Below are 9,721 nucleotides of genomic sequence, written 5' to 3' on the forward strand. Positions count from 1 at the left end.
TTTAGGCCTAACAACAATGCACCTTATGGAAACACCTATAATTCAAGCTGGAGAAACCACCCAAATTTTTCTTGGAAACCAAGACCACCTCCATACCAACCACAAGCCCAAACCCAAGCACCTCAACAAACCTCTTCAGTAGAGCAAGCCATTGTGAACCTAAGTAAAGTCATGGGTGACTTTGTGGGTGAACAAAAGGCAATCAACTCCCAATTGCATCAAAAGATTGAAAATGTTGAGAGTTCTCAAATTAAGAGAATGGAGGGGATGCAAAATGATCTATCTCAGAAGATAGATAATATTCAATACTCCATCTCTAGGCTTACCAACCTCAACACTGTGAATGAGAAGGGAAAGTTTCCCTCTCAACCAAGCCAAAATCCCAAGGGTGTTCATGAAGTTGAAACCCAAGAGGGGGAGTTTTCAAAGTTGAGGGAGGTTAAAGCTGTGATCACTTTAAGGAGTGGAAAAGAGGTTGATCAACCCCTGCCTAAGTTGAGGCAAGATGAAGAACTCATGTCAAAGAAAACCTTGGTTAAAGAGAGCAATAACCAAGAAGAGAAGAGTGGGAAGAAAAGTGCATCCAAATCAAGCATTGAAGAAGAGCCAAGGATAGTGATTAAAGAGGATATGATGAAGAAACATATGCCTCCCCCTTTTCCTCAAGCTTTACATGGAAAGAAGGAAATCAAGAATTCATCAGAAATTCTTGAAGTCTTGAGACAAGTGAAGGTGAATATACCCTTACTTGATATGATCAAGCAAGTCCCCACATATGCAAAGTTTCTAAAGGACTTGTGCACGGTCAAGAGAGGGTTACATGTGACAAAGAATGCATTCCTCACTGAGCAAGTAAGTGCTATCATTCAGAGTAAGTCTCCAGTTAAGTACAAAGATCCGGGATGCCCCACCATTTCAGTCAACATTGGAGGGACACATGTGGAGAAAGCTTTACTAGACTTGGGGGCAAGTGTGAATTTGCTCCCATACTCTGTGTACAAGCAACTGGGACTTGGAGGATTGAAGCCCACAACCATCACTCTCTCCCTAGCTGATAGGTCAGTCAAAATCCCAAGAGGGGTGATAGAGGATGTTCTAGTTCAAGTGGACAAATTCTACTATCTTGTGGATTTTGTTGTGCTTGATACTGATCCCATTGTGAAGGAAGCAAACTATGTACCAATCATCCTTGGGAGACCTTTCCTAGCTACCTCCAATGCCATTATCAATTGTAGAAATGGGGTGATGCAGCTCACATTTGGGAATATGACCTTGGAATTAAACATATTCCACCTATGCAAGAGGCATCTTCACCCAGAAGACCAGAAGAAGAGGAAGGATTGGAGGAGGTGTGCTTGATCAACACCTTGGTTGAAGAGCATTGTGACAAGAATTTACAAGAGAGCTTGAGTGAAAACCTTGAAATGTTTGAAGAAGGGTTACCTCAACCCTCTGATGTTCTAGCCATCATGTCTCCTTGGAGGAGACGGGAAGAGATCTTACCACTGTTCAACCAGGAAGACTCACAAGAAGCAACTGTGGAGGACCCTCCAAAACTTGTTTTGAAGCCACTTCCTGTTGATTTGAAATATGCATATTTGGAGGAAAATGAGAAATGTCCAGTGGTGATTTCTTCAACTCTTACTATTGATCAAGAGGATAATCTTTTGGGAGTCCTCAGGAAATGCAAGAAAGCCATTGGATGGCAAATTTCTGATCTGAAAGGGATTAGCCCTTTGGTGTGCACCCACCATATCTATATGGAGGATGATGCAAAACCAGTGAGGCAGGCCCAGAGGAGGTTGAATCCTCACATGCAAGAGGTGGTGAGGGGTGAAGTTCTGAAGCTACTCCAAGCTGGGATCATATATCCCATTTCAGACAGTTTGTGGGTGAGCCCCACCCAAGTAGTCCCAAAGAAATCTGGAATCACTGTGGTCCAGAATGAGAAAGGGGAGGAAGTCTCTACACGTCCTACCTCAAGATGGAGGGTGTGTATAGACTATAGGAGGTTGAATTCAGTGACTAGGAAGGACCATTTCCCTTTGCCTTTCATGGACCAAGTCCTTGAGAGAGTCTCAGGACATCCTTTCTACTGTTTTCTGGATGGGTACTCGGGGTACTTCCAAATAGAGATTGATTTGGAAGATCAAGAAAAGACAACCTTTACTTGCCCCTTTGGTACTTTTGCGTATAGGAGAATGCCCTTTGGGTTATGTAATGCTCCTGCAACTTTCCAAAGATGTATGCTAAGCATCTTCAGTGATATGGTGGAACGCATCATGGAAGTCTTCATGGATGACATCACTGTTTATGGAAGTTCTTATGAGGAGTGTTTGTTGCATTTAGAAGCCGTTCTCCAAAGATGTATTGAGAAAGACCTAGTGCTAAATTGGGAGAAGTGCCATTTTATGGTACAACAGGGAATTGTCTTAGGACATATCATCTCCAAGAAGGGCATTGAGGTAGATAAGGCAAAGGTGGAGCTAATTGTTAAGTTGCCACCTCCCACAAATGTTAAAGGAATTAGGCAATTCTTAGGACATGCCGGGTTCTATAGGAGGTTCATTAAGGATTTCTCCAAAATCTCAAAGCCTCTTTGTGAACTCTTGGTAAAAGATGCCAAGTTTGTGTGGGATGAGAAGTGTCAGAAGAGTTTTGAGGAACTGAAGCAATTCCTCACAACAGCACCAATAGTGAGAGCCCCAAATTGGAAATTACCTTTTGAGGTAATGTGTGATGCAAGTGACCTTGCTATGGGGGCTGTCTTAGGGCAAAGAGAAGATGGAAAGCCCTATGTGATTTATTATGCGAGCAAAACTTTGAACGAGGCTCAAAGGAACTACACAACTACTGAGAAGGAGTTGTTAGCAGTAGTTTTTGCCTTGGATAAGTTTCGTGCTTATTTGGTAGGGTCCTCTATAGTGGTGTTCACTGACCATTCCGCCTTGAAGTACTTGCTAACCAAGCAAGATGCCAAGGCAAGATTGATAAGATGGATCCTTTTGCTCCAAGAATTTAATCTCCAAATAAGGGATAAAAAGGGAGTAGAAAATGTGGTAGCTGACCACTTGTCAAGACTTGTGATATCACATGACTCACATGGTTTGCCTATCAATGATGACTTCCCTGAGGAGTCTCTCATGTCAATAGAGGTAGCTCCATGGTATTCTCACATTGCAAATTTCTTGGTTACTGGAGAAGTACCAAGTGAGTGGAGTGCCCAAGACAAGAGGCATTTCTTTGCTAAGATCCATGCCTATTATTGGGAGGAGCCCTTTCTCTTCAAATATTGTGCGGATCAAATCATAAGGAAATGTGTTCCTGAACAAGAGCAGTTAGGAATTCTTTCCCATTGCCATGATAATGCATGTGGAGGTCACTTTGCCTCCCAGAAAACAGCAATGAAAGTGATCCAATCAGGTTTTTGGTGGCCCTCTCTTTTCAAGGATGCCCACTCTATGTGCAAGGGATGTGATCGGTGTCAAAGGCTTGGTAAGCTAACACGCCGAAATATGATGCCCTTGAATCCCATCTTGATAGTGGATGTCTTTGATGTTTGGGGGATAGACTTCATGGGACCATTTCCAATGTCATTTGGACATTCCTACATTTTGGTGGGAGTGGATTATGTCTCTAAGTGGGTAGAAGCAATCCCATGTAGGAGCAATGATCATAAGGTGGTTCTTAAATTCCTCAAGGACAACATCTTTGCAAGATTTGGAGTGCCTAAGGCCATTATCAGTGATGGAGGAACCCACTTTTGCAATAAACCTTTTGAGACTCTTCTAGCCAAATATGGGGTTAAGCACAAGGTAGCTACACCCTATCACCCTCAAACAAGTGGCCAAGTTGAGTTAGCCAACCGGGAGATCAAGAATATATTAATGAAGGTGGTGAATGTGAATAGGAAGGATTGGTCTATTAAGCTCATAGATTCCTTATGGGCGTATAGGACCGCTTACAAGACCATTCTTGGAATGTCCCCTTATCGCCTTGTTTATGGCAAAGTGTGCCATCTTCCAGTGGAGATTGAATACAAAGCATGGTGGGCAATCAAAAAACTCAACATGGATTTGACAAGAGCCGGGTTGAAAAGATGTTTGGATTTGAATGAATTGGAGGAAATGAGGAATGATGCTTACCTCAATTCAAAAATTGCAAAGGAGAGGTTGAAGAAATGGCATGATCAATTGGTAAATCAAAAGAATTTTACCAAGGGACAAAGAGTCTTGCTTTATGACTCTAAGCTTCATCTTTTTCCGGGAAAATTGAAATCAAGATGGACGGGTCCTTTCATAATTCATGAAGTTCAACCAAATGGAGTAGTGGAACTACTCAACTTCAATAGCACTCGAACTTTCAAAGTTAATGGGCATCGTCTCAAACCCTATATTGAATCTTTTTCCCGAGACAAGGAGGAATTCATCCTCCTTGATCCACCTCCAACATGAAAACACTTGGTTCATGGTTGAACTTAGTCTCTCCAAAGACTAAAAAGTTCATCTTTTTGTTTTCTTTTAAGTTGATTTTAGTTTAATCTAGTGTTTTCTTGTGTTTATGCATGTTTTGATTTCTATTTTTGACTTTAATTTCATTCTAATGTGGTTTGAATTGTGTTTTTTTGTGCTAACATGTAGGAAGGAAGGCTTGAAGAATGAAGTCTTGGTGAAAACAAGGAAAAACAGGGGAGATAAGACAAGGCTCAGCAAAATTCGCACACCATTTACCCTGTGCGAATTCCATTTTTGCACCACTTTTCAAAAATTACATGCTCTCGGTCCCCTGTGCGAATTTCACAGGTATGCGAACCTTGTGCGAATTCGTTTTTTGCGCCAATTTTCAAAAACCATGCTCTCTGTCTTGGAGAATCACAGGTATGCGAAAATTTCGCACACCATTTTCCCCTGTGCGAAATTCATTTTTCTCTTTAAAAAGCTTTGTTCTCCACTTCAAAGACTTAGCTTCTTCTCCAATTCTCTCAAAACCTCTCTTCCGATCACCCATTGCCATCCACAAAGCTCCTTTCCTTCATCATCCGTCATCATCAACACCACCATGGCAGCCATTATCCATAGCTCCACTCCATAGCCGCGCCATCCACTATTCACCACTTCCCATTTTCGGCAATTTCATCTCCTTCCACCATCAAAATCTTTTCAAATCTTCACCCAACCCTCTAAATCCATCCATAATTCAATCCAAACCTTGTTCTTATCAAGCCAAAGCCTAAACCATAAGCATTCAAGCCATGGTTTCTTCATAAGAAACCCATTGCCGCCGGCCATGGGAGCTCCCAATTCTCAATTTTCCTTTTGAAAAGCTCCCAATTTTCAAGCCTAATCATCATGAAAAATCTTTTTCATACCTAAGCCAGCTTTTCCCGCCCTCAAAGGCCACAAATTTTCACCATCTCCATCAAGCCCAAATTCTTCAAACGCACGGGTGAATAGTACCCTGTGCGAAAATTTCGCACACCCCCTTGAGGTGTGCGAAACTCGCACACCCCCTTGAGGTGTGCGAAACTCGCACACCCCCTTGAGGTGTGCGAAACTCGCACACCCCCCCTACCCTGTGCGAAAATTTCGCACACCACCCCCCCCCCCCGTGCAAAAATCTCAGCTTCTCCATCCCTACCTTCCCTAATCCCAAGCCTCTGCGCCTCATTTCATCGATCTATCATGCCGAAGACCCAAGGAGGATCTACCACAGCTTCCCAAAGCAGTCAGAGAGCTGCCCCTGTGCGGGCCCCACTAGCTGCACCCTCACATTTACCTGATTCTGCCCCTCAAAGCAGATACCATACGAGGAGAGCATCTGCCACGTCTGTGGCCCCTTCACAAGTTCCGCCTCGGAGTCCTCCTACAATGAGAGCCAAGACTTCAGACCCAGGAGACTCCTCCAGAGCACCTCGGGATTCACAGTCTCAGCCTTCTTCCGCCAGGCGCCGTAGACCCAGCTTGCCCATTGAGGGCAATTCAGATTGCCGATCGAGAGACTTTCATGTCGAGGCATATTTCGATCACTCTCTTATGCGACAGCAGCCTGAGTTGCGGGATTCATACCACCTACTTGAGAGGTACCATCTTATACCATTTATGACTCTGCCCCAGTTCTTTTATCCTCGAGTAGTTTTAGACTTTTACCAGTCTATGACTACTCGTGGCGTCCCGGTACCTGCCTCGATCCTTTTTACCATTGATGGACGCCAGAGTATTTTGGGGGCTAGACAGATTGCCGATGCCTTCCATATCCCTTTTGCACCAGTAGATCCCGCTACATTTAGACGTTGGGTCCCATTTTCTGAGTGGAACATGGTTCGTATCCTATCTCGAGGGACATCTTCCCAGAGGACCATTTTGAGGAGAGAGCTTCCCCTAGAGATGCTCCTAGTTGATGTGGTGCTTCGCGCCAATCTTTTTCCTCTTCAGCATAAAGTACAGATCCGTATCTCTGAGGGCTACTATTTTGGCCCCCATCATTTGATTATGGCCGTTTTCCTCCATTTTGAGGAGAAGGTGCATACGCGGCATCTTGCGAGGGCAGACTCCATTCCTTTACTTTTCCCTCGGCTGCTATGCCATGTTTTGGCGCATATGGGTTTTCCTACAGACCCTCGTTCAGAGCCCCGTCGCCATTGTCGAGAGAGCTTCTCTCTTGACCAATGGACTCAGATATGGCTCCATCGCCAGTCCCCAGAACTTCCCGAGCCAAGGGAAGTCCCTTCTGCTCCGTCCACTACAGACCCTCCACAGCCAGTACCGGAGGCAGCATCATCTGATGCCCCACCTATTGTTCCTCCTACATCAGAGCCGCCCATTACTATCCCTGGTCCAGAGTATCGTGCCTTGCTCACTTCTTTCCAGACTTTGACCACTACTCAGACGGCCATTATGGAGCGCATGGACCACTTCCAGACTCAGCAGGACCAGCAGACTCTCATTCTCCGTGAGATTCAGCAGCACCTCGGTCTTGTGCCACCAGCTCCACCTGTAGCGGTGCCTTCCACAGTTGCAGCGGAGGACCCCTCCTATCCACCAGAGGAGCCTACTACTTGATCATACGATCACTCCTCTCCTTTTTTGTATCTATATGCTACGTTTTGGGATATCTTATATATTTTGGACCACTTTTATACTGGGATTGGATGTATTCCATGTTTATTTTGTATATTGTACTTTCTCAGTTTATATAGACATCTTCTCTTTTAGTGTATTTTAGCTATTCCATTTTATTTCCTCTTTTTATCACTCTTATGATTTTCCTTTTCTTATGCAACATGTGGTTTCTCCTGTTCATTCAGAGTCCCTTACTATCAGGAGGTATCACTTCCTCCCTTATATTATCGCTTGCTTTTGAAACATTGGGGACAATGTTCATCTTAGTTGGGGGGAGAGTTGAGGAAGTAATTTGTTGAATTTGTTAAGTTATTTTGCTAACAATTTTTTTGCAAACTCTCTTTGTTTTCTCAAAGATAAATTCTCAAAAGTAAATGGGAGAAATTAAATTCTTATCTTATTGCCATAGTCTCAGAGTTTGTATTATGCTTATTAAAATTGATAAATTGTTGAAGCTTGTTTTGTTTTCAAGCTTAAGTCTTCCACTCTAATCTTTTCACACACTGAACACATTAGATTCCAGTTATAAGATGGAAAACTTTCTCACCCCCCTAAACTTTGGAAATTATCGACTTGGTGCCATTGACCTCATTCTATTAGTGTTGGGACACCTTATTAAAGGCCAATGTGTCTTATGAAAATAATTTTTGCTTCACTTGCTTTGAAACCCGAGCAAGGTCCGAGGGGTATATGGTGAAAATCTTTAAAGCCTGGTGCCCTAAGCCTTTACTGGTTGGGAGTTCACCGACCTCACTGCTCGTTACATGGGTGGATGGGTGGAGTGACATTTAACAAAAAAAAAAAAAAAAAAAAAAAAAAAAAAAAAAGAAGGAAGGGTGCGTTCTTAGCCTTTTATATATGAGTTAGTGTTGCTAAAGTTGGAGAAAAACCTTAGTTTGGGGGAGAATATAGTTTGACATACTATAACTGGAAACTAAGCACCTTAACACTTAGATTTTTGTGGAAGATTAAGAATTGATCCTTTGGAAGTGGAAATTATTTTGATACTCAAATTTGCATAATGGCCGCTCTTTGAATGTTGTGATAAGTAAGTTATTTGATGACTCGTGTTGATGATTGAGTTTTATATCCTTGACTTGCCACGAGAGTGTTTGATTCAATCATGCCACTTGGTTATTTTTTGGAGTGATCAGCATGATTTTGTAAATTACTATATTATCTATTTTTCTTTCTTTTTTCTCTCCTTCATTGCTCAGGGACTAGCAATGTGTCAGTTGGGGGGAGTGATTACTACCCAAAAAGTGCTATTTTACACCTTTAATGCATTATGTTTTAAGCACTTTTGTGTAGTAGTTCTCCATCTTTAGTCCAATTGGCATGTTAAGGACCTAGCAATGTCTTTTAATCATATTTGTGGCTAGTTTTAATGTTTTGACAGCTTTTTGGATCGTTAAAACAAGTCAAGCAAAGGAGAAAACCAAAGAGAAGCAAAGTGAAGAAAAATCAAAATGTAGCAGCTGCAGTCTTCTTTCGCACTTTTGGAGCACTTCCCGAAGTCCAATTTTTACATGCTATATACCATTTTAAAGCTTTTGAAGTCAAGAATCCAACGCTTCAAACCGTGCATGATTTGGAGCTGAAACGAGGAAGATATGGCCTTCGGAAGACAACTGCTCCAGGTGTGCGAGAATTTCGCACACCCCCCTTTAGCTGTGCGAATGGTGTGCGAAGTTCGCACACCTCCTTCAGTCTTCTTTCACACTTTTGGAGCACTTCCCGAAGTCAATTTTCTACATACTATATACCATTGCAAAGCTCAGGAAGTCACAAATCCAACTCTTCAAACCGTGTACAATTTGGAGCTGAAATGAGGAAGATATGGCCTTCGGAAGACAACTGCTCCAGGCTTGTGCGAAATTTTTGCACAACACTTTCAAAATTCGCACAACCCATGCGTGGTGCGAATTTTGATTTTTTTTTTGCCAACTCCACTTTAGATATTTTCTTATGTATTTTTTTGATGTAATTTCCTTTCTTATCCTTGTAACTAACCAAGCACAAGCTTTTGCTTTTGTAAAGACTATATAAGGGGTGGAAATCACCTCTTGGAAGATAGAATAGATATTACGTTTTACACTTAGAAAATATACAGAGCTCTCTCGTTTTCCTTTTCTCTTAGCTATTTTATTTTTCTTGGAAGCCAAACAACCTCTGAGGATGTTTTCCCGGAGGATGATTGGCTAAAACTTTTAGTTTCTCAAAGTATGGATGTTATGTGATGACTTGGATGCAATCCCATGGAAAATTCTTGCACCTGGAAGGTAAGGTAGTCGTTTTTCATTAAAGGTTCTGATTACTACCCAAAAAGTGCTATTTTACACCTTTAATGCATTATGTTTTAAGCACTTTTGTGTAGTAGTTCTCCATCTTTAGTCCAATTGGCATGTTAAGGACCTAGCAATGTCTTTTAATCATATTTGTGGCTAGTTTTAATTTTTTGACAGCTTTTTGGATCGTTAAAACAAGTCAAGCAAAGGAGAAAACCAAAGAGAAGCAAAGTGAAGAAAAATCAAAATGTAGCAGCTGCAGTCTTCTTTCGCACTTTTGGAGCACTTTCCGAAGTCCAATTTTTACATGCTATA

General features: G+C 42.2%; 1 pseudogene; it reads left to right on the plus strand.

Moving 5' to 3' along the window:
• The first annotated feature begins 297 nt into the window (after positions 1-297).
• On the plus strand, positions 298-4,298 carry LOC109123476 (uncharacterized; annotated as a pseudogene).
• Positions 4,299-9,721: the final 5,423 nt, after the last annotated feature.

Source organism: Vitis vinifera, chromosome 12 (genome assembly GCF_030704535.1).
Source record: "Vitis vinifera cultivar Pinot Noir 40024 chromosome 12, ASM3070453v1".
In the NCBI taxonomy this organism is placed as follows: Eukaryota; Viridiplantae; Streptophyta; class Magnoliopsida; order Vitales; family Vitaceae; genus Vitis; species Vitis vinifera.